This window comes from Pseudorca crassidens, chromosome 8 (genome assembly GCF_039906515.1).
Source record: "Pseudorca crassidens isolate mPseCra1 chromosome 8, mPseCra1.hap1, whole genome shotgun sequence".
Classification (NCBI taxonomy): domain Eukaryota; kingdom Metazoa; phylum Chordata; class Mammalia; order Artiodactyla; family Delphinidae; genus Pseudorca; species Pseudorca crassidens.
In genome coordinates this window covers 75,650,749-75,672,528 of record NC_090303.1, presented here as the reverse complement: position 1 = coordinate 75,672,528, position 21,780 = coordinate 75,650,749, and the positions used below count along the sequence as shown (strand labels likewise).

Below are 21,780 nucleotides of genomic sequence, written 5' to 3'. Positions count from 1 at the left end.
TGACCATATGTGTGTGGGTTTATCTCTGGGCTTTCTATCCTGTTCCATTGATCTATCTTTCTGTTTTTGTGTCAGTACCATACTGTCTTGATTACTGTAGCTTTGTAGTATAGTCTGAAGTCAGGGAGCCTGATTCCTCCAGCTCCGTTTTTCGTTCTCAAGATTGCTTTGGCTATTCAGGGTCTTCTGTGTTTCCATACAAATTGTGAAATTTTTTGTTCTAGTTCTGTGAAAAATACCAGTGGTAGTTTGATAGGGATTGCATTGAATCTGTAGATTGCTTTGGGTAGTAGAGTCATTTTCACAATGTTGATTCTTCCAATCCAAGAACATGGTATACCTCTCCATCTATTTGTATCATCTTTAATTTCTTTCATCAGTGTCGTATAATTTTCTGCATACAGGTCTTTTGTCTCCCTAGGTAGGTTTATTCCTAGGTATTTTATTCTTTTTGTTGCAGTGGTAAATGGGAGTGTTTTCTTGATTTCTCTTTCAGATTTTTCATCATTAGTGTATAGGAATGCAAGAGATTTCTGTGCATTAATTTTGTATCCTGCTACTTTACCAAATTCATTGATTAGCTCTAGTAGTTTTCTGGTAGCATCTTTAGAATTCTCTATGTATAGTATCATGTCATCGGCAACAGTGACAGCTTTACTTCTTCTTTTCCAATTTGGATTCCTTTTATTTCCTTTTCTTCTCTGATTGCTGTGGCTAAAACTTCCAAAACTATGTTGAATAAGAGTGGTGAGAGTGGGCAACCTTGTCTTGTTCCTGATCTTAGTGGAAATGCTTTCAGTTTTTCACCATTGAGGGTGATGTTGGCTGCGGGTTTGTCTTATGTGGCCTTTATTATGTTGAGGAAAGTTCCCTCTATGCCTACTTTCTGCAGGGTTTTTATCATAAATGGGTGTTGAATTTTGTCAGAAGCTTTCTCTGCATCTATTGAGATGATCATATGGTTTTTCTCCTTCAATTTGTTAATATGGTGTATCACGTTGATTGATTTGCATATACTGAAGAATCCTTGCATTCCTGGAATAAACCCCACTTGATTGGTGTATGATCCTTTTAATGTGCTGTTGGATTCTGTTTGCTAGTGTTTTGTTGAGGATTTTTGCATCTATGTTCATCAGTGATATTGGCCTGTAGTTTTCTTTCTTTGTGACATCCTTGTCTGGTTTTGGTATCAGGGTGATGGTGGCGCTGTAGAATGAGTTTGGGAGTGTTCCTCCCTCTGCTATATTTTGGAAGAGTTTGAGAAGGATAGGTGTTAGCTCTTCTGTAAATGTTTGATAGAATTCGCCTGTGAAGCCATCTGGTCCTGGGCTTTTGTTTGTTGGAAGATTTTTAATCACAGTTTCAATTTCAGTGCTTGTGATTGGTCTCTTCATATTTTCTATCAATCTTGGCATGTTGTGCATTTCTAACAATTTGTCCATTTCTTCCAGGTTGTCCATTTTATTCGCATAGAGTTGCTTGTATTAATCTCTCATGATCTTTTGTATTTCTGCAGTTTCAGTTGTTACTTCTCCTTTCTCATTTCTAATTCTGTTGATTCTGTCTTCTCCCTTTTTTTATTCTATTATTTTATTCTTTATTTTTATTTTACTCTATTATTTTATTATTATTATTTATTATTCTATATTATTATTCTATCTTTATTATTATTCTATCTTTATTATTCTATCTTTATTTTATTTTATTCTATTATTTTATTCTTTTATTTTATTCTATTTTATTCTATTTTATTCTATTATTCTTTACCAGCTTTTTAAGATACATGCCTATCTCATTAATCTTTTCTCATAAAAAATTTCTTTATTTTATTCTATTATTTTATTATTTATTTTATTCTATTATTTTATTATTATTATTTTATTATTATTTATTATTATCTATTATTTTATTATTATTTATTATTCTATATTATTATTCTATCTTTATTATTCTATCTTTATTATTATTCTATCTTTATTATTCTATCTTTATTTTATTTTAGTCTATTATTTTATTCTTTTATTTTATTCTATTTTATTCTATTACTCTTTACCAGCTTTTTAAGATACATGCCTATCTCATTAATCTTTTCTCATAAAAACTTTCAATCTAAAAATTTCCCACTGTATACCACACACTGACATTTCCAAAGTTTCAAGTTATAATATTTTCTTTATTATGCAATTCTAAGTAACTTTTAATTTCTAATTGTTTTTTTCTTTAAAACATGAGCTATTAAAATATTTTTTTAATTTCCCAAATTATCTTTGTTTTGTTCTGTATGTATATATGTGATTGTGAAATTTATTTTTCTTTTTTCATTTCAGTTTAATTGTGGTCAGAGGTGGAATTTCATGTGAAATCAATTCTTTGGAAATTACTCTAACTTCCTATATGGCCAAAGCACTGTTGTATTTTAGTAAATTTTCCTTGTGACTTGAAAAGAATTAGGTTCAGGATTTTCTATGTATTCATTAGATCAGTGTTTATCAAACTTCCTGTATGATGAGAGTCATCTGAGGCTCTTTTTAAAAATACAACTTTCTGAGTCTCTCTTCTGGAAATTCTCATTCAGTAGGTTTGATCAGGGAGGTTTGGGAAATCCTACAGTGAGCCAAGCAATTTTGTTGTTCCATTCAAATTTTTCTTATTTGTACTGATCTATGTCAATTTGATCTATCACTTATTGAGAGAGCTTGTTCACATATTTCAGTATGATGGTGTTTTTTTTATTTTTACTTTTAATTTTGTCAATTTTAAATATACACTTTACACACACACACACACACACACACACACACACACACACACACCTTCTGTAGGTCTATTAAATTCTCTTCAGCTTCTATGTCCTCAGTTTGTAAAATACAGAAGCAGAAATAGTAATTATTTGAAAGAATCTTAGGATAAATAAATGGAAAATGGATGTAAACAAAGTGCCTGGTTTGCTCCTGTAACTGCTATTAGTTCATGGCAGTTACTTTCTATCAGGTTGCTTTCAACACTAGAATTATCTGCTAGTTATGTTCATTTAGTCCATATTACAGACACAATCTGTTTTATCCTGAGGTCAAACCACCCATCAAAACTCCATGTGCGTGGACTATATTACCTTCCCTTCCCACAAACATGTCAATAACTATTTTCCCTGAATTAAGATAAGAGATTATGCTGTTCGCGTAGGACACACTCCCAGGCAAGGCTTATTGTGCTTGTCCTGAGGACGTTTTCCTCATCTTCCACCAGTGTCCCCAACACAAAGACCCTGGAGAGAATACTTTAGGAGCTGATTGTTAAGCAGAATCTGTGATCCTCCTGAGGACCTTTGGTACCTTTTTCTTGACCTTCAGGTATAATGAAAACAATTTAACTGTCTCTGTTTACATTATTATTTTGTCATTCCTAAAGCTCAGAGTTAAGTTCATGGCTTGGTAATAAGCAACTAAGTGGAAATTTGTAACCAACTTAGGCATAATATATTCTCCCTAACACTTTCCCCAGTCCATTTACATTTCTTACAATCACTGAGATTTTCCCTGTCTTATTGCTTTATTTCTTAATTTTTGCTTTGCTAATTTGTTGCATGCATTTGCCATTAGCGCCTAAAGTCTTTGTGAAATAAGCAGAGATATAAGCACATACACAGGTGCATAAATGATAAATACACATAATGTGCAGATAGATGCATAACTGTGTACATATGTATGAATTTAATTTGTAGACCAAATGGAGAAGATGGCTGAACCTGAGGCCTTCATGTCAGTATCAAAACCCTGTACTAGAAAAGACAAACCATAGAGCTGTTACATAAAATATTTATATTATTCAAAGAGAGAGAAAAGAAGTGCCTCCCTTAATTCAGTGGTATATTAATACAACTATAGTTTTTCGAGCAAGGTTAAAAACTTACAGGATTTATGAGTTTTCTTCTATAGGTATTGCTTCTAGAGTCATAGAAGGATTATGTCACCCTTTGTATTGAAGACTTATGGCTCTGTTAGCCAAAATGCCATTTTAAAAAGAAATGGCTTATTTTCAGAATAGTATCTTGTTTGCATAAATGTATCTACCGGGAAAAAAGAAGAAATCTTACGTGCTTCAATAGAGTCTGTATTATTCTGGCAGTTTCTCTAAATGCATTCTTGGAGAACCATGTAGCCTGCTTCTCTTATTCCAAGTCTAAGATACTATCCTCTGAAACATCCTGTTGGTGATTATGTAGACCCAGCTGTTTAGAGTGGTTTACTGGAAATGTTTGTAAAACAATTAAAACTTTCATCATGCCTCCTAACCTCCTGTCTTCTTAACATTAAAACCACCCTGTGTAATTTCCTTGCTTTTCTCACATTGACTGGATCTGAAGGGAACATTTATTTATGCCATAGCAAACACAGCTTAACTGGTATTTTGGCTGACAGAACAGCTTTGTTTCTGTGCTTGTATAGCCTCTTCTTCTGACAGCAGAACCTGGGGAGCTAGCCTTCTTAGCAAACTGCCTTTGCAATGCCAGGGAAAGACAGAGACATCCTGTTATTACAGGAACACAAAATTGGTTGAGGGTTACTTCATTTTTCATTTATTGACTTAAGGAGAAAATGGCCCAATGTAATATTACTTCAGAAATCAGTAGAGATCGCACTGTAGTCAGCTTTCAAAAAATAAAAATAAAATTCAAAAACCAATTCTTTCATCTGGTAGTGGTGGCTTTAGGGCACTATAAATTGTCTTCCAGGATCTTCATAGGGTCCACAAAGACTGAGAAGGGTAATGAAGCATGTCCGTCCAGAGAGAGGCTAGATAAACATGGTTTAAGGTTAAATTGTTTCCTAGCAAAACAAGAGTTATTAGATCACCTCTTGCAGAATCAATCATTTTTATAAATACAAATACAGAACAGATAAAACGTTGGACATTCTTCTTCAACTAGAAACAGTGTGGTTTGCAATTTCTGTTGAAAAGGGTCTTGATTTTAAAACAAACAAAAAATTAAAACCCAACAACCAAATGAAAACTGTGAAGGCTCTTCTCCACTTAGATAATTCTGTTTCAGATACTTCTGGAGTATTTATGGGAAACAACATTCTGTTTTGAAAGTCCATTGTTGGGCTATTTTTCTTCTTGTTTATAACTCCCTCATGACATTGTTCAGATTACTGTCCCCAGAACAAAAGAGATGTAACACCATTTTTAAAATGACAGTATCTCCCTAATTCCCTGTTATGCCCTTAACAATACACATCATTCTCTGTATTCTATAATTTTGAGCAGAAAATTATGAAAAAGGAGTTAATGGTCTTTGTAGCACCCGACAAATATAAGTCTTAAGTGGCACTTGAAGCCAGTTAAACCCCCTTCAGTCTTCTTTGTAAGCTGTACCGTCCTGGCAAAATGAGGGGGAAGGGAAAATGAGACGAAGCCTCTGTGTCTTTCTAAAGAGTGTATGAGTCGACCTTACAGCCAGAGACCAGAGCTGTGGGTTCGTTTATTCCCTCTGTTTTCCCATAACTACACTGCAAGCTTGTTATCACGTTGTCATGTGGTTGATGAGTGTCTGTCTTTATACCAGAGGCACTTAATAGGTTTCTGTAGGAAGGCAAATCACTCGGGAGATGGATTACGTTAATTTAGGGGTTTGCAAACTTGGCCCTGTCCCGACTCTTTCCCTGTGTAATCTTGAGCCTCACATTCTCCAAAGATAGGGAAACTAATCCTTACCAGCTTCTTATGAGGAGGGGAAGATCAAATGTATAAAGTAATTTGAGCTCCTCATTAACAAAAATCATCTATCAATGTATAATACTCATTATGAAAAAGAATTAGCCTGTCCACAATTTGCTTTCATTTTGCTTTCCATTAATTGTATCGTGTATAGTCGACCAGGACTCCACAAGGAAATGCAATTAGCGTTGTCAATGTTAATGATGACTGAGGGTTGACAGGGAGCCAGATGTCTATAAGGAATTCAGAAAAAAAAAAAAACCTCACTGACTCTAATAAACTTATGATCTAATTTAAAGAAAGTAACAATCGCTCAATTTCACTGAAATGTTAAATGTTAAAGAGCTTACTTATAATGTGATCAAAAACAAGAAGTCAAGATGATAAAGGAGTGAAAAAAGTATACACAAGGCAAAGTTAAAGAAATAAAATATTTGACAGGAAAAGTGGAGAACTGAGACTGAACTAGTAATAATGGTTTGCAGGCTTGTAATGAGTCCATGTTTTGGGGCCAAGGTAAGCAATTCTGGGCTTCTTTTCTCTTGGTTCTCTCTTCCCATGCTCACTCTTTTGAATAGGCCCAAGCCACTCCTTTCATTTATTCATTTATGTACTTCTTTCATATATTTTTTATTATCTACTATATATAAAAACTATGCTAGATGTGTGGGCAATAGAAAAATACACATGACATAGTCACCTGTTCTCAAAGAAAACAATGTCTCAGCAGGGAGAATGAGACATAAACACAAATCCCTCCTATTTAAGAAAGTATGAGAAAAACTAATACAAGAGAGAAAGGAAAGGAAAAAAGTTCATTTCCAGCTAGTATGATCAGGGAAGCCTTTGAAGAAAGTTGTTTCCATCTGACTCATGCTTATTTCCCATCACTACTGAAAAATTCATTACTTCTTATACAGATAAATTGAGTAATGCCGAAATTAAGATAAATTGGTATGACAACACCAAGTTTCAGATTATCTCTATTTCTTCCAAGCAGCAAAAACATTCTGTCCTCTTGGCTGGTCTTTATTTTGTGAAGTCAGTCTTCAGCTCCCCTAGACATGTCCTAGTAAACAAGTGTCACTTCTTGCACACTGGCTTGGGTCGCTATCCTAATAGCCCTGGATGCTGTAATGACTTCTTGCTCCTTACTGGATCTTGTTTGGGAATTAACATAGAAGGTTAATGTTACTGGTCACCTGCGTTTATCATTTCTTAGGGTTGTGTTGGAAAACTAGATGACCAAGTCAGATTATGACAATGATGGTAAAACAAAGGAGATTATGTAGCCACTAAGCCTCTGAATGAGAGCAGGACTTGATAAAACGAAGACCCCCAAAGGATGGTGACTCAGACTGCATATCAAGTATCTAGGGATTACAATTTTTTTCCCTTTTAAAAAGTCTGTCTTACTCTTTTTAACAGGAAGAAATGGTAAGTGAAATAAACCAGTACAGTGATTTTTCCAGAATAACAATAACATGGTTTCTTTGGACCTTGTTCTTGACCTCACTGAACAGTAATGTCAATAAACTGAGAGACAGAGTTTTCTCATAGAAAAAAATATACAGTGTGCCCAGAAATAAACCAATGCATATGTAGTCAACTAATCTTTGACAAGAGCGCCAAGAGTACACAATGGAGAAAAGATAGTTTCTTCAATAAACAGTGTTGGAAAAACTGTATATCCACATGCAAAAGAAGGAAATTGAACCCTTATCTTACATCATACACAAAAATCAACTCAAAATGAATTAAACCTTAAGTGTAGGACCTGAAACCATAAAATTCCTAGAAGAAAACATAAGGAAAAATCTCCTTGATAATGATTGTCTTAGCTATGATTTTTTTGGATATGCAAAAGTACAGGCAACAGAAACAAAAATAAACAAGTGGGACTACAACAAGCTAAAAAGCTTCTGTACAGCAAAGGAAACAATCAGCAGAATGAAAAGACAACCTACGAAACAGGAGAAAACATCTACATACTGTATATCTAATAAGGGGTTAATATCTAAAATATACAAGAAACGCATACAGCTCAATAGCAAAAAGACAAATAGCCTGATTTAAAACTGGGAAAGGGACCTGAATAGACATCTTTCCAAAGAAGATATACAAATGGCCAATAGATAGATGAAAAAGTGCTCAATGTTGCTAATCATCAGGGAAATGTAAATCTAAACCACAGTGAGATATCACCTTACACCTGTTAGGATAGCTACTATCCTAAGACATAAATGACATATTATATGATATCACTTAGAGTTTGAATCTAAAAATACACACCACTGAAATAATTCAGAAAACATAAACAGATTCAGGGGCTTAAAAAGCAAACATATGGTTACTAAGTGGATAAAAGGGGATAAGGGATAAATTAGAAGGATGGGATTAACAAATAAAAACTATTTCATATAAAACAGATATTCAACTAGGACTTATGTATACCAAGGAAGGGCTATCAACACTCTCTAATAACCTATATGGGAAGAGAAGCCGAACATGCATAGATATATGTATATGTATAAATGAAAATGATTCTGTATACCTGCAACATACACAGCATTGTATATCCATGTTACTCCAATAAAAACTAAAAATTACCCTAAATAAATAAATAAAAATAAATTAAAAAGCTGAACTCATAGAACTAGAGAGTAGAATGGTGGCTACCAAGGCCTGGGGTGGAGAAAATAGATGTTGGTCGAAGGGTATAAACTTTCACTTATAAGGTGAATAAGCTCTAAGGATCTAATGTATAGCATGGTGACTATAGTTAATGATACTATATTCTAGAGTTGAAATTTGCTGAGAGTAGATCTTAAGTATTCTCACAACAACAACAAAAATAAAAAGTTTTTTAAATGTAGCTATGTGAGGTGATAGAGGAGTTCATTAACTTGATTGTGGTAATCATTTTACAATGTATATGCATATTAAATCATCATGTACATCTTAAAATAAAGCACATTGTACAACCTAACCATATTTAATTTTTATTTTCCAATCATATCTCAATAAAGCTGGAAATAAAAAGAAAAAATATACAATGTGATCTGAAAGGTGTTACCAAAAAAAAGGCAGAAGGGCAGAGATAATCATGAAATAAAACAAATCACTATTTGAATAGGATTTTCTTCTATGGAAGAGTCATTCCTCTTCTTTCTGAAGTTGATATTTCTTCTCTTTGAAGAAAATGAGAAATTTTTGTTGTGTTGAAGCTAAAGAGTTACTATTTATTGAGTGCCTACTTCATACTAAGCACTTTATATGCTTTATTTAATCCTTACATCTACTGTGCAGTATTATCTTCATTTTACAGGAGAGGAAATCGAGGCCCAAGAATGGGTGTCTTGAATCAGGGTATCTGATTAGTAAGTGCTGGAGGCACTATTCACACGCAGAACTATCTCACTTGAAATTTGTACATGTTCCTGTAGGTCATAATGCCACAGAGACCCTTCAGGATAATGGCTGTACCTTAATACTTGGGAGTTAAATGTGATCATAATGGAAGGTAAATTTAAAAATCAAAGAAAATCATGCAGTCCTCCAAAAGTAGAAATAAAACCAAGAGAATGGCTTGCTAGCATACGATTAAAATTTGATGGTTATTAATACATTGCACATTATTTTTCTAAAGTCTGTTGAAAATGCCGAAGTGTAGAGTTCACAACCTCCTATGCTCTTTCGTGGCTTTATATATTTATTCTGGAGTCCTTCCAGGAACAGTCACTAAAAGAGCTCTGATGCTTGTGACGTTTCTGAGGAGTTTGGCAAGGCTCGAGTTCATGAGCTGTCTGTGTTTCAGCTGTCCTTGCTCTGCTGACCTATTCTTAACTGGCTTTCGACTTTCCTGCCTCAAGTTCCATTTTCTTCATGACACAGGCTTGACTTTACACAAATCACTTAACCTTTTACAATTTCCGCTTCAAAAGAAAGAATGGAAATCATCTTCAAAGTTTCTGCAGCTCTAACATTTGGTAAATTAGAACTTAAAGTTCTCTTTATATTTTTATAGAACAGATATTTATGTATTAATTTTGGTTGGCTAACCAGTTATTTTGAAAATTATCAGTGAAATTCCAGCAACCATGGAACAACTGTGAAGATTCTCAAATAGGTTATTCATCTATTGTGAAAAAAAAATGATTATTCAACGGATGTAAACTCGGTTTATTATTTAAAAACTAGCTTGCATAACTATTAAATACATAATATTTGGTTAAAAATAAACCACTGTTTAAGTCCATAGAGATTTAACTGAACACAAATCTATTTTTTGAGGATTAAAGACAGCACACTCCAAACTGCAGTATTATGTAATCTAAATATAAAACCAAGCAGTTAAGAAAAATAATATGAGAAAGGCTTTATAATCTTTAGGTAAGGTTTTTGTTTGTTTTTCTTCCTTTTTTTTTTTTTTTTTTGTATTTTGCTTGTCCTTCTCAATGAAAAATATATTAACAACATCTTATACGTGTATGGTCTTTATGGTTTGCAAAACACTTCCATATGCAGTGGAGTTACATCTTATGTGGGAATTATGTCCTGAAGTCATTTCATAAAGTAAAAATCACATATGGATAAAATTACCCATGAAAATCTTAGCCCATAAAGAATGGCATGCGTGGTTTTATATATTTAAAAAGTATATATGTGTATGAAGGTAATTTCTATAGTGTGATTATACAGTAAAATATAGTATACACAGTTCATTTCTCAAAGTATTAATTGCGTAAAAGAGGCACATAGTTATGTATTTCAATTTCATGGGAGAATGAACATTATTTGTATAACATAAACGCAAACATGGCACCGCTCCACTGTATGGATTTCACAACATGTGTAGCCCTTAGGTAAGCTACAGGTTATTATACACCTATATAGAGGAAAATAAGGCTTGGAGTAGTTTTAAAGCTTGTCTAAAGCCTCAAAGCTAATAAGTGACAAAGCTACAATTCAGATCTTTAAAACTTAGAAGCAGTTGTCTGTCTACTACCTCATAATTGGCTCTATATTTATTACTTTCTGGCTGAAGTATATAAACTTTTTTTTCAGGTTTATAAACTGAATTTTTCATTTTTTTTCACTACAATTTATTTTCTCAGAAAAAATTCTCTTCTTCAAATCACCCATTTCACTGATAATTCAGAATAAGAAAAGGTCAAAAATGCTATTATATTTGATAGGAAAAGTCTGTTAATTAGATTTAATCTGGCTCGCCTACAAACTGGCATTCTAAGTTTGCTATTAGGCTACTTTATTATTTTTTTTAATTTTTATTTATTTATTTATATTTTGGGCTGCGTTGGGTCTTCGTTGCTGCGGTGCGTGGGCTTCTCATCGCGGTGGCTTCTCTTGTTGCAGAGCACAGGCGCTAGGTGCGTGGGCTTCAGTAGTTGTGGCACGCGGGCTTAGTCACTCCACGTATTAGGCTACTTTAAATGTGTGAGACTTTACTGGGGAAAATTTTTTGTCAGTTATATTTCCACTTCTGAGGCAAGAGTGGGTAAAGTAGATATTTAACTGCAAATAAAGAGGTCACTATTTCCTCTCCTCAGGTCTGGCCCAAAAATGAATTTTAATATTTCCAAGAAAATGTGGGTCAGCTGATATGAATAATGGCGATTAACATCTTGATTCTTACCTGTTGATACATAAAGATTCATTTCAGGAGAAACTTTTTGTTTAAGCTTTATACTGAACCCCCTACAATGCCATTTGCTTTCTTGGTCATTTGCTTACTTCCATTGTTCTTTCTCTTGGAAATAACAGCAGTTTGTATGCTTCGGAGGTACACATTGAGATATGGCTTATGGGAACAACCAATTTTGGTCTGCCCAAAGGCTGAGACATAGAATTATAAACCTTGACTGCAATTTATATCAATTAATAGTCTGGATTCACAACTAAGTAAAGTCACAACCTAACCTCCATAGTCATTATCTCCCACATAGAAAATAGCATAGTGGCAGATTTGAACTGTAGACGAAATAGATAATGCAGTTGTGAATGTATCAAGGTGGAAGTTATAAATACATTTATTAATTGACTCTGTGTTGGAAATCAAGAAATTGTGTTTATGGAATTTTTCTTGCTCGAACATCTTGTATGTTGCTTTTCCAAAGCAGAGCAAACACCTTTTAGAAGTAAGCCCTTGCTATCCTTTCAGTTCTTTCTCTTTTTAAATGTTATCTTTCTGCACATTGAACCACACAGACATTTTTAGACTTGATAATTATCTCAACCTATTGTTTTTCAGAAGAGAAGCTGAGGTCTCTCAGTGGTGAATGACCTCTCCAGGAACATTCAGAATTGAGACTAGAATGAAATTGTTATTAATTTATTGATTCATGAAGAGGTAATGAGAATCTACGGTGTGCCAGGAATTTTTCTCTTTTTTTACCACACTGCTCCTAGGACAGTTAGGTAGGATTATAGTTTTATTGGAAATGTGAAATGTTAAGTAAATGGTGTAATCTGAGCTAGTGTATGAGAGAGTTCAGGTTTTGGTCAATGTGAGAGACTTGCTAAGGGTGATTCCCAGGAGCTGCCTTTCACACGGCCTGGCTGAAATTGGGCAAGGATAGATGGTAAGAAAGATCTGGGACAAGTAAACCTTAACTGTCTCACTGTGTATTTTTTTTGGAAGAAAAGAGACATTTTTCCCAAAAAAGTTGGCAATTAACAGAAAAAGAGAAAAACATATAATGAGGCACAGGAATTGTAGATTGTGTCCTGTTAGGGCCAGCTTCATGGACATGTGATTTGTGCAACCTCACAGGACCCGGCGTTTAGAAGGCCCCCGTGCATAATTTCATCTTGAAATTCTGCACAGGCCATCTTGAAATTCTCAATAATTTTTCAACAGAAGGTTCCAGATTTCCATTTTTACTGGACCCAGAAAATTATGTAGCCTTCCCTGCTCTTACTTCTCTTTGCAGGGTCTGTTCTGCCTCGCTCCTCCACAACTCTGATGTTCCTCACCCTTTCCTGCTCTCTTTGACGTGGGCTCCACTGCCAGGACCTGCTTCTTGTATCCAAACTCATCCCTAATTTAGATCAGGTTTGCATAATAAATTGTCCCTCTGGAATTCAACTTCAGGTAGACTCATTTGGAAAAATGGAATACTGAATATACAACTGCCTTTTTCTATTTAATACTATTTTGAGGATATGTTTTTATATCAGTAAATATGTCTGTCCTGTTCTTTTTTATACCAGTAAAATCCATATGTAATCCAGATGATATGCCCATTGGGGGGTTCCCTAACTATGAGAGATCTGGTTAAATTTGGTCCAAACTCCAATTCCACAGTCCTGTGAGAGAAATCCCATTGTTTCTTCTAGCTCCTGTGCATACTTCTTCAGGATCCTCATCTGCATATGTCTTTGTGCTGTATTAGTCCAGGACAAAGGTCTGGCTGCTTTACCAGTTTCACAAGATATCTGATAACATGCATTTTGTGATTTGTGTGTGCATTTTTCTAAAGATTTGAGGAGACTAGGGCTGAGGGGTGAAGTTCTTGAAATGGAATAAACAGTTGTCTGCAATCTAGCTGTTCTTTGTTCTCCTTCTCTCTCACCTCCCTTCTTTCTCCAAAGTAACAAGTACATTTTTGCGCTTGATTTACAATAAAAATATTCATCAGTATCAATATTCTGTTAAGATCTTACATTCTACCTGAAGTACTTTCCCCATCAAACATAGTTCCCATCCTAAGAGAAATGTTTGTTAAAAACATTTTATAACAACAGTTTAAATTGTTAGCAGTAGTTTTTCCAGAGAGGTGAAAATGCATTTTTCCTTAGGACTTACATTTTCTGATTTTTGGAATTATTATACAGAATTGGCAAAAAATGACCTACATTTTTCAAACTGGGCATGAATATGTATTTCAGATGTTACTGCCTTATTCTGAAGTCCTTTGTTTTCTTTTTTCTTTCTCTTCTAAAAATATTTGTTAGTTATGAAAGAAGCTTCTTTCTGTGGGTCACAGAGAGACTTATTCTTTATTTTCTCTTAAGAAAAGTGTAAATGAATTTCTGCATTTTTCAATATTAGAAGTTTGGTGGGAAAATATATTACAGTTCAAAGCAATATTAGAAAACACTTAATCCGTCAGTTCCCATCAATAACATGTGTATTCATTAAATATTTTTCCTAAATACCATATTTTGAAGGGATACTTTCATGAGTTGACAGTGTATTTTCAATTCACTGATCCCCTTTGCACTGATTTATTTAGACCCCATCGATACATGCTACTTAATTACAAATATGCATTTGATAATGTATGGGTTTGATTTCATTATGCAAATAACTTTCCCAATCCAGTTGTTTATGAGAATCAAGCACTCTGTTGAGAGTCAGAAAGAAGGATTTATAAACTGTTCCACACTAACCAGTACTTCATGCATGGACAGTCATTTCCTTCTCTTAATTGGAAACTAGCCAATTAGCCTACATATAATTAGTTTGCACGTCAAGCAAATGAGCTATTGAATAAAAACACCATATAATGTAGGACCAATTAAGGGTCAATCTGCTGGGGTAAACAAGCTCATAACCAGGCCCCTCCATTCCAAAGAAAAAGGAGAAATAAAATATTTTTTAAAATGCAGTTATAAATTCATACTAGCCTTATACCATATCTAAAAACTAACTTAAATCATAGGTTTAAAATTACCAAGCTTTTTTAAAAAGACATAAGAGAAAATCTTCGTGAACATGGGTTAGGCAAAGATTTTATAGATATAACACCAAAAACACAATGCACAAAAGAATATATTAAAAAATTGGAATTTGTCAAAAATTTTTAAATTCTGCTCTTTGAAAGACATTATGAAGACAATGAAAAGATAAGCCATAGATTAGGAGAAAGTATTTGCAAATCATATAGTTGATTATGGAGTAGCATCTAGAATGTATAAAGAATCTAAAATCCCAACAATAAGAAAATGACCCAAATTTTAAATAATGGGCAAAAGTTTTGAGCAGATACTTTACAAGAAAACCAACAAACAAAACAAAACAAAACAAAGAAAAAAGCATACAGAATGCAAATAAGCACATGAAAATATGTTCAACCTCATGAGTCATTAGGAAATGCAAATTAAAACTACAGTGAGCTACCACTACACACCATAAGAATGGCTATATCACTTATCTATGGCCCAAGCAAAAATTATCAAGATAATTATAACTGGTGCTATACTGCAAGAGGGAGAAACATATAGAATTTTTCTACCCACATGAAATAGAACCTCCAAACCTCTAACCCAGAGTTTTTAATTAGGAACCTAAGTACCCCTACAGGATGAATGACTAGACTTTGAGAAGCCTATAAACTTCCTGAAGTTATAAATAAAATAGTGTGTGCATACCTGTATATGCATTTTGGGGGGAAAGGAAACAAGAATATCATTAAGTTTTCAATGAGGTCATTTTAACGAAAATGGCAACAACAACCAAAAAGATTAAGAACTCACCCTAACCAATAGCCTAATTGAGCCAAACAACCCAGAGACCTGAATGCAGCAACAATGAAACCACTGAAGAGGGAGAGGTGTTGATAAAAATAATGTTCCTTGGAAGATAAACTCACAGTTGAAAATTATGAAGCACACAAGGAAATCCCTGCCATTTCAAATAGTCAAAAGATTCATACACTGGAAGGACTCACAAATGATAAAATATAAGATACCATTCTGCATTTAAAATAAGTATGTTCAAATTTCTCAGAGAAATATAGAAGTGAGTAGCATCCTGGAAAGAAGAATATAAAGTTACAAAACAAGAGCATGAATATATGAAAAAAGACCAACTATAAATAATAGAAATGGAAAAAAATTGTTACTGAAAGTAAAATAGGATCTTAGATAAAATAAAAAGTAAACAAGACATAGGAAAATAAAAGTAGGCCTTAAAAGATAGGACAGAAGGAATCACTCAGAATACAACATAGGAAGAGAAGGAGATGGAAAATATGAGACATTAAAGAAAATGGAGGATAGATTGAGAAGTTCCAAGATACAGGTAAGAATACAAGAGAAGGGATAATGGAATGAAAAAATATCTGCAAAAATGATATCTGAAATTTTTTCAAGAATTGAGGAAAGGCATGAATCCTCAGATTGAAAGAAATCTTATCAAATGTTGAACAAGGTAAATAATTTTTTTAAAAAAATACACTACTAGACATAGCACGGTGAAATTTCAAACTATCAAGTAAATATAAAATGAAAATATGAAATGTAAATATGAAAAGCTACTAGAGAGAAATTATAGACTACCTATAATGCAATGACACTAGATTGAACACAGGCTTCTTATCAGCAGAAATAAATAAATATCCAAACATAATGAAATAATATATTCAAAGTGCTAAGGGAGACTAATTCTTATTCAAGACCAAGTGCAAAATAAATAAATTTTCGGGCACATAAAGACTAAGACCTCTCACTGGAAGAATTAGTAGCAAAAATAACAACAACAAAATGAATTCAAAAAGAAGATGCAAAGAACAACAGTGGACAAAGAAGTTATTTAAAGATGTAAATTCAAATAAATATTAACCAGGAAAAAATATACTGACAATAATTTATGAAGGATGAAAATGGGCCTTAACTGCAATTCTAGGTTACCCTCACGCCAGTTGCGAGGAGGTAGTTTTGTAGGACAATAGAATTCCTTGTCTTGTTTTGCAGGAGGCTAGAAATACTTATTAACTTTAGGCTTTTTTACAAAACAAGGGAGTATCTCACATTACACTCATGTAATTTGTGAATACTTGATTTGAAGAAGAATTTTTTGTACAGTGATTTCTAAAAATGCCTTTATTTTTTACTTTAGAAAATAGTAATCTCTTTCCAAGTGAAAGAAACAGTTGATCTATGGAAAGTAAGATATTAGTCGAGGTACACACAGAGAATATGTCATTTCAGTTATCTTCTGGATTTTCCAAGTGCACAGGATGGTGTTGTTTTCAATATTTATTAAATGAGCTGTCTCCTAGCATTAAATAGAAATTACTTAATCAGAATATATATGGATTAATCACCAAAATGCTATTAAAAATCATTTCCAGGGCTTCCCTTGTGGAACAGTGGTTAAGAATCCGCCTGCCAATGCAGGGGACATGGGTTCAAGCCCTGGTCCGAGAAGATCCCACGTGCTGCTGAGCAACTAAACCCATGCACCACAACTACTGAGCCTGTGCTCTAGAGCCCGGCGTGCCACAACTACTGAAGCCCGTGTGCCTGGAGCCTGTGCTCCACAACAAGAGAAGCCACCACAATGAGAGGCCCACACACCGCAACAAACAGTAGACCCTGCTTGCTGCAACTAGAGAAAGCCTGTGTGCAGCAATGAAGACCCAATGCAGCCATAAATAAATAAATAAATAAATAAATAAAAACGTATTTAAAAAAATCATTTCCAAATACAAAAATTAGTTTTAACAGTTTGTTTACATAAATAGGAAACAGTAAATAATTCTGCATGAAAGTTCTGCACTGTAAATTATTACCATGATCTATGGTCAGTGTTGCTAGGTACATAAAGAATGCTATGGCAGCATAGCCCACATGGGACAGGGTTGGGGAGATTCCTGGATATGAGGACATGTGGGCCTGGTGCTGAACCATATAGGAAAGCAGAAGCCAGGCCTGGGGAGAGGGGAGTTGTTCTGTGAAAGAGGAAAAATATATCAATATAGGTTTAAGTGGAAATTCCCAGGGCATTACTGAGGAGAGGGAGCAATTGTCTTGCATCATTTTACTCTTAACAGAAGGAAAATTGACCCTTTCTGAAACTTGTTTGCATGTCAGGGAAGTATTATTAACCTTTTACTTTTAACCTTGCTTTGCTCCTAGTGGTTTCCTGCTCTCCCATCCTCACTTCCACTTAAAGCCACTTAACCAACTTGTGATTTATAACTGACATCTCACAACTTACCTGCTTTGTATAGAGCATTGGACTAGTTAACTGATCAGGGAGAAGAAAGGAAAAAATAAAAACACAGCTGTGATTCCTAGTATAACTTCTAGGAAAAAAAAAAAAACTATCTGCCTTTGTCTTGTATTGATTATCTATCAAAGGGAATATGCCTGACCAGAGTTTCGAACTGTGTATCCCTGAGAACCTAACTTTTATACCACGTGCTCTATCCCTAGAATTCAATGGTTGGAGTGAAAAAGCAAAATAAACATGACTCTCCTTTAACCTTCTTTGGATAGAATGGGCACCATCCCAGGTATAAAAGAGGATAATTTTTTTTATAAACCAGGATGGTTTTAGTAACTAAAAAATGGAAAATAAAATCTTTATCGATGTGAATAAAAAAGCACAATGATAATCTCCCTAGTCTATTTTGGAATCCAGTAAGAAATGTAACACTTTTTTTCACGTGCAGACAGTAGAAGATAAATCATTAAGCTGATGGTTGGATGCCACTCAAAATGCATTTTGGTTTCTGTGGGATGACAAGAAGACTGGCATCCAGGGAGGGACTGTTAACTATATACGAGTCCACTGTCTAATACGTGAAGCCCTTGGGACCGGATGTGTTTTGAAATGTGGAGTTTTGTCAATATTAGAAAGGTAAAATGGGCAGATAGCAGACACTGTTACCAAACTTGGGTCTGCTTGCCCACCATACAGCAAAGCTAACCTACTGACACCAGGTTGTGGTGAAGGAAAGTACAGCATTTATTTGCAGGGCATCAAGCAAGGAGAAAGGGCAACTCATGCTCAAAATATCCAAACGCCCCTATGGCTTTCAAGGGAAGGTTTTTAAAGGCAACATTTGCATTGAGTGTTACAGCTCATGGACTTTCTTCTGATTGGTTGGTGTTGAGGTAACAGAGTGATGCTTTGGTAATCTCAACCATCAACCTTCTGGTTCCACCCGGTCTAGAGTCTGTGTGCTTGTGGTCAGCATGTGGTCAGGATCCTCCAACTGAATGGGGGGGGGGGGTCTTAATTCTTGCAGAACAACTCAAAGATATGCATCAGATTGTTACATATATTCCTTGAGGAGGAACTAAGACTCAGCTTCATCGCTGAACTGTTGCTTAGACTAACATTACTTTTCTTGCTTAACTGCTTTGTCTTCCCTCACTTCCCTTATTAGTAATTGCTTGAGTCTGCTATTTGGAACTCAGGGAAGGCCTAAAAGACTAAAGTCTTCTTCTACAAACAAGAAATGGGGGGAAATGAAGGGGATTTTTTACCCAGGAGGGCCCCACAGGGCCCTGCTCAGTTTCAATCCCCCCTTTCCTTTGATACGTCTCAATCTTGAGGGGAACAAGGACATAACAAGAAAGGGAATGAAGTTTTGGATAAAGAAGTTAATCATAAACTCGGCAGAGGAACTTGGTTTTAGGAAGACTCAGTTTCAACACCTTCTTCCACATCTAGAGTGGCACCCCCAAATTAAACATATTCATATTTCTACTAAGAAATATATAGATAATTCACACTGAGTAGAATAATTTAAGACTATAAACAGCTTTGTATCCATTCAGATCTGATTTTGCTCCCAAAAGAGTTCAGATCAGATATTGCCACCAATATGAAAAACTTTTGATTTTCGAAATTGTGGATAAAGAATTGTGAACTTGTATTACCTTCAGGGAAGCAGAGCAGTGAGTAGAGTTTACACATTCTTCAGTTTGAGAAAAATTGGTCTTTGAACCTCCTGTCATAGAATAGTCACTTCTTATCCTAAAATAAGCCCTCAATATATTCTGGATGGGCTTTAGTGGAAGTCTAAAAGTCAACCAATAGTTTAATAATGGTATTTTTGTCTACTTTATTATTATTATTGTTTAGCCATGAATCACATGTTAGTTCTTACTGGCTTGTAATAAATCAAATAAAACAAAATTAAATGTTGATATCAATCTGCCTTTTTCACTAGGCTACAGATTCATTTGTTTGCATTATTTATGTGTGCTCTTCAGCCTGTTTCCCGTGTTGGTTTTCCTCTCTTGAGGAGGAGGAACACCAAGGAGCACATCGTGTCCCAGCTAGACTCCACTGGCTCTTCATCACTTCTCTGGGCACAACAAAGTGTCAAACAGACACGGCTGTAGCATATTATGCTTAGGTCTCCACTTCTGGTTTAGAAGGCAGTGCGAATACCCGACCAGACCGTGGCCTCAATCCAGTCCTACCTGCAGTGGAGGGATCTCCCACTGACCAAGCTTTGCTCTCAAGAACAGCATAAGGTCAAGTGGATCCTTTTCACGGGATAAGTTTTGAGTCATCTCTCTGTGACCCTCCTGTAGATCCTAGATAAACTTAAGCCATCTTTTACTGTGAGCACCCTTAAATTCCAAAATTCTTACAGCAGGGTACATACATTTCTTCCAGATAGGCATTGTACTATCAGAGAGGAATGACCATTAGGTACTAGACACTTTGTGACAAACCACATTGGGCCCTGCACAATAACATAAATTTATTTTTATCATGAAATTGTTTATTGTATTACCTTTGTATGTATTTCTTGCCTTGCTGGTTGAAGGCCTTAGAGAAAAAGTAAGAGGATTAAGAGTTGTCAGACTAGGACAATTCTCCTCTAAGAAGAATTATGAATGTTTTAAATACCAGATACACTTAAAAGGGTTTTCCTCACATTTCAGCTTTTCTTGGTAAAATATTTATAAGATAAATGAGTGTCTTTACTGTATTAAGTCTTATAGGAAATGACACATAGAAGAATAAAACATTGTTATATCCTTCAGGGACAGTTCAATCTAAAGATGGCAAAGGACACATCAGTAACTTATTAGAATGTTCCTACTTAAGGGCTAGAATGGTAGGGCTAGAAGGATGAAATATATTCCTCAGGTATGGAAGGGAAGGAAGGGCAGTAGGAAGAGCACAGACGAAGCACAGTAAAGTGCTGCAGGACCTCAGGTATGGCTGGAACATGGAGTGTTGGAAGGCTGCAGACGAGCTTGAAGCTGCAGATGAAGAATAAATAAGTCAGTAAAATAGGCACACAGAGTAACCCCCAGCACTCCAAATAGAGTAGTGCTGTTAGGAACCAGCAACTTCGCTGCAGATGTCTTTCAGACTCGTAAATGAGTGAAAAGCTGATTGAGGTGCTTTGGGTTGAGCCAATCATTTTTAGTGATCTTTGGAAACAAATAAGCACACAGTTAACCAAGACTGGGAAGTAAGGAGCATGTGCAGTTCATGGCTTTAACTGGTAACTGAACAGCATTGTGGCTATGGGTATGTACTCCTGAGCCAGGCTGCTTGAGTTCAAGCCCTGGCCCCAAAATGTACTTATGTGTGACCCAAGATATTTATTTAACTTTTTTGCATATCGGTTTGTTCATCTATAAAATGAGGATAGCAAATATACTTTTCTCAGGGTTGTTATGAGGATTAAGTTATAAAATATGTATAGTCCTTAGCACTGGGCCTGGTATATAGCAAGCATGAGAGGGGGGAAAAGGAGGAGGGAAAGGGGGAAAGGCAAAAAGCCAATGCCTTAGTTAGGAGAAAAATTAAGTGTTCCCTGTGAGTGATCAGATAGTTGGGCCTAAGGGATCACTTCTTTTTCCAAGTAATACCTGAATTATGACTATGCTACAATGACAGTATCCAGGCTCCCCATAGATGGTGCAACTGGCCAGCATAAGCCAATTAATCTCAACCACGACAGGCAAGGAGCTCGGGATGCTCACTGTGACCTGCTTCCATCTCCTGAAGCATCTGCACTGCTTGTGTTTGCCCTGGGTCAGTATTTCAGTGAGACTGCGCCCTCCCCATTGGTGTTGCTGTTTTTGGAAGTTTTATAGCTTGGCATTAAAAAGAAAAGAACTGTTCAGGCCTGTAGTGGTTGGGTTTTTGTTTATTTGTTTGTCTGTTTTGTTTTGTTTTGTTTTGTTTTAGAGCTGGAAGGAACCTTGAATACCCAGGAGCCAAATGCCCTCATTTTACACCAGGAGATCCTGGGGTGGGAAGACTTTGGTGCCTCTGACCCAGGCAGTGAGGACATTCGGAAATGTGTCTTTCCTGAATGTTTCTGC

At 35.3% G+C, this 21,780-nt stretch overlaps 1 long non-coding RNA gene across 1 annotated transcript in view; it reads left to right on the top strand.

Moving 5' to 3' along the window:
* Positions 1-16,938, top strand: part of LOC137229231 (uncharacterized) — a 206,741-nt gene extending 189,803 nt beyond the window's left edge. The window contains exon 3 of the long non-coding RNA XR_010945597.1: positions 16,818-16,938. This is a non-coding gene — a long non-coding RNA (uncharacterized lncRNA). The remainder of the gene's footprint in view (positions 1-16,817) is intronic.
* Positions 16,939-21,780: the final 4,842 nt, after the last annotated feature.